This window comes from Babylonia areolata, chromosome 33 (genome assembly GCF_041734735.1).
Source record: "Babylonia areolata isolate BAREFJ2019XMU chromosome 33, ASM4173473v1, whole genome shotgun sequence".
Lineage (NCBI taxonomy): Eukaryota > Metazoa > Mollusca > Gastropoda > Neogastropoda > Buccinidae > Babylonia > Babylonia areolata.
Window position 1 is genome coordinate 22,797,182 of NC_134908.1, and position 3,124 is coordinate 22,800,305.

Here is a 3,124-nt window from a genome sequence, read left to right on the forward strand (position 1 = left end):
ACAGGAAGTTGGTGCAGTGAATCAATATTTACTGTGTCTAGTGCCCAGTATAGGAAGTTGGTGCAGTGAATCAATATTCACCATGTCTAGTGCTCAGTATAGGAAGGTGGTGCAGTGAATCAATATTCACCATGTCTAGTGCTCAGTATAGGAAGGTGGTGCAGTGAATCAATATTCACCATGTCTAGTGCTCAGTATAGGAAGGTGGTGCAGTGAATCAATATTCACCATGTCTAGTGCTCAGTATAGGAAGGTGGTGCAGTGAATCAATATTCACCATGTCTAGTGCTCAGTATAGGAAGGCAGGGCCCAGTCTCAAGTCGGGTATCCATTCACACCTGTGTGGAGTGAAGACAATCAGTGTAATTCACCTTTCTCAAGGGCACAACAGCGGGCCTTAAATCCGATCGCTATTAAACACAGAAGTCCAACACTTGATGGATTCTGCGACAGCACACCAAATTCAGAGGACGTCTTGGAAAAAGAAAATCACTTTTGTGCATCACATTTGCACATTCCCCACACAAAAGGGGCGGATTAAGTAGTGTGGGGTGTACGAAACTAAACAATGAATCAACCAGTGAGACGTTTCTCAGCCATTCTGAGCAAACCACTTGTTCTCAATCGCGTAGAAAACATATCGCTCAATTTTTTTTGATCGCTTTCGTCATACAATTTTTCGGATCAAACCTTTATTAGTCATTATACTCTGTCAGAATTTATTAGGAAAAAAATGAAGATAAGGCAGGTTCAGAAAAAAGAGTACTTTTTGAAAAGACTAGGGTTTTGATCACAATCATTTTTCGAATGGATGACGTATCCGTCTTGTACTTCATTTGCGTAAAAGTTTCTGTATCTGACCAAATTTGCATCCAAAGTTTATGGTGCTAAAAGATGTGATGTCTGTGATGAACTTTATGCCAAGGACCTTAAATATTCCAGCTGTCGGATGCCTGTCGAAGTTATCTTAACCAGAGCTAATCCTGGTGTACAAAGTATGACACTTTCAACTTCCAGTCAATATATTTTCTATGAATATCCTACCTGCTATCTGGAAATTTTAGAATCACCTCTGCCTGTAACATGCTTACCTTTGAAGGTATCGTTTCTTTTCACTTGTCTTACTTAAAAAAAAACTGAATTAACATAACTTTTGATCATCAAAACAATTTCTTAAGAGAGAGGGTTCATTATCCGGCTGCCTGGCTGATTGTCCAGTCATATAATTTACAACATGTTTCTGGTAATTCATTTAGTAAAGCAATGCAAGTTATAGCTGCTACACACTGCAGTATATATTACGAACATTTATCATTTCAAATCTATGTTATCTCCTTCAAAGCTTAACAAATTCGTTCATCAGCCCAAATCATATGATCATTGTAATTTCTCTGTTAAGATCCTTTCTTCTTTAGAGAACATCAAATGATTAGTGTGCCTCTGTTCAGATTCTTCTTTATAGCACACAATATATCAAAGCACAGTGTGTGTGTGTGTGTGTGTGCGTGTGTGTGTGTGTGCGCGCGCGCGTGCCTTTGATGTAGTACTTGTGTGATTTATGTTCATCCAAATGATAACTCTAACACAGAGAGAGAGAGAGAGAGAGAGAGAGAGAGAGAAAGGGAGAGAGAGAGAGAGAGAGAGCATGCATATGTCAGTTTCAAACGATTTTTTTCTGCTTAATGTATTCCTTTGAAAATGTGGCTTATATTTGTGTTCTTATGCTTCAATGTGTGGTACACGCTTTGTATCTATGAGTCTAACTCTAGTATGCTAAGTTGTCTGGTCACACACACACACACACACACACACACACACACACACAAACCCCAAGCACAAGCATATACACACAAATGTGCACATAAAAGAAAAAATGTTACCAAAGCGAGCTAAGTGCACCAGCCTGTGGCGTAGATATGTGAAATACACCATGTGTATGAGTTCTGACGTTAACGCATGGTCTCGAAACTAACCACAAGCTACAATGGACACAGTGTCAGCTTCAAGTCTGACCAGAGCGGGCAGTGTACACGTCTTGTCCGTGTGGATCTCGGTGCTGTGTGGATTGGCACACTGCCTCCTGTTTGTGGGCGCTGACATAACCACACATCAGTGGAGTGGGAAAAACATACACATGAACACCCCTGCTGGTCCACAGAACGTCAGTGACATATGTCCAGGTGTAGAGTACATCCTGAACCAAAACAACACATACATTACAATCTTACAGGTCAATGCGTCAGACTGTAAATTAACACAACACACAGCATATCAGGGAGTGGTGTATGGTATGTGTGGTGGTTTCAACACTTTCTGTAAACTGCATGTCAAGGCTCCATTGGGTATGTATATACGTGCTCATGTGGAGAGGTTAGTGTACTGGTGTGATTCTAAGTACCGAGAAACTGAAATACGTTTTTTGATACGGTTGTTATGCAATATCTACACTCTTCAGCACTTGTTTGTTGAGTCATCTTCAAGTAGCATGTGGATAAAACATGTCAACAGTTCAATGGGAAAACTTTATTTAGAAACAGTTAACAGACACGAGTTTATTGTTAGATATATTATTGAACATTGTGGATACATAATAACTCCATATGTAACATTGCGTCATGGCCTGAATCTCAGTGTAGAATGGAGAGTACCCTCTGGATGGATTATGACGAGTATTCAACAGATATCGATCTATATGCCACTTTCCCAGTTGAAACAATACTGTATTAAATTCTTTTCAAAATCAAATACAATTCACCAAAGTGTTGAATGTATATCTCCTTTTGATTATCCATCAGCTAAGATCATTTACACATCACTTCTATCGATCCAGCTTTACTATCTACCGCGTGTTCATCGTTGCCTAAAAATGTTTCTGTCTGCCTTCCCTGTGAATGACCAGCCCATAGAGTTAACAAACGGTTTTTTCAATTGTTCTGTAAACCATTACTCTCTTTTTCAACGTCATCTGGATTGTAATCTGGTGACAGAGTGTGAAGATGGACGGGATGAAACAGAACACTGTCCCTTCAGCAGTCCTGACTGCCGGGGATTGGTGACTTCACGAAACAAGTGTTTCAAGTTTATCGTCATGGATACGTGGAATTTCGTTCTATTTTTCCATTAC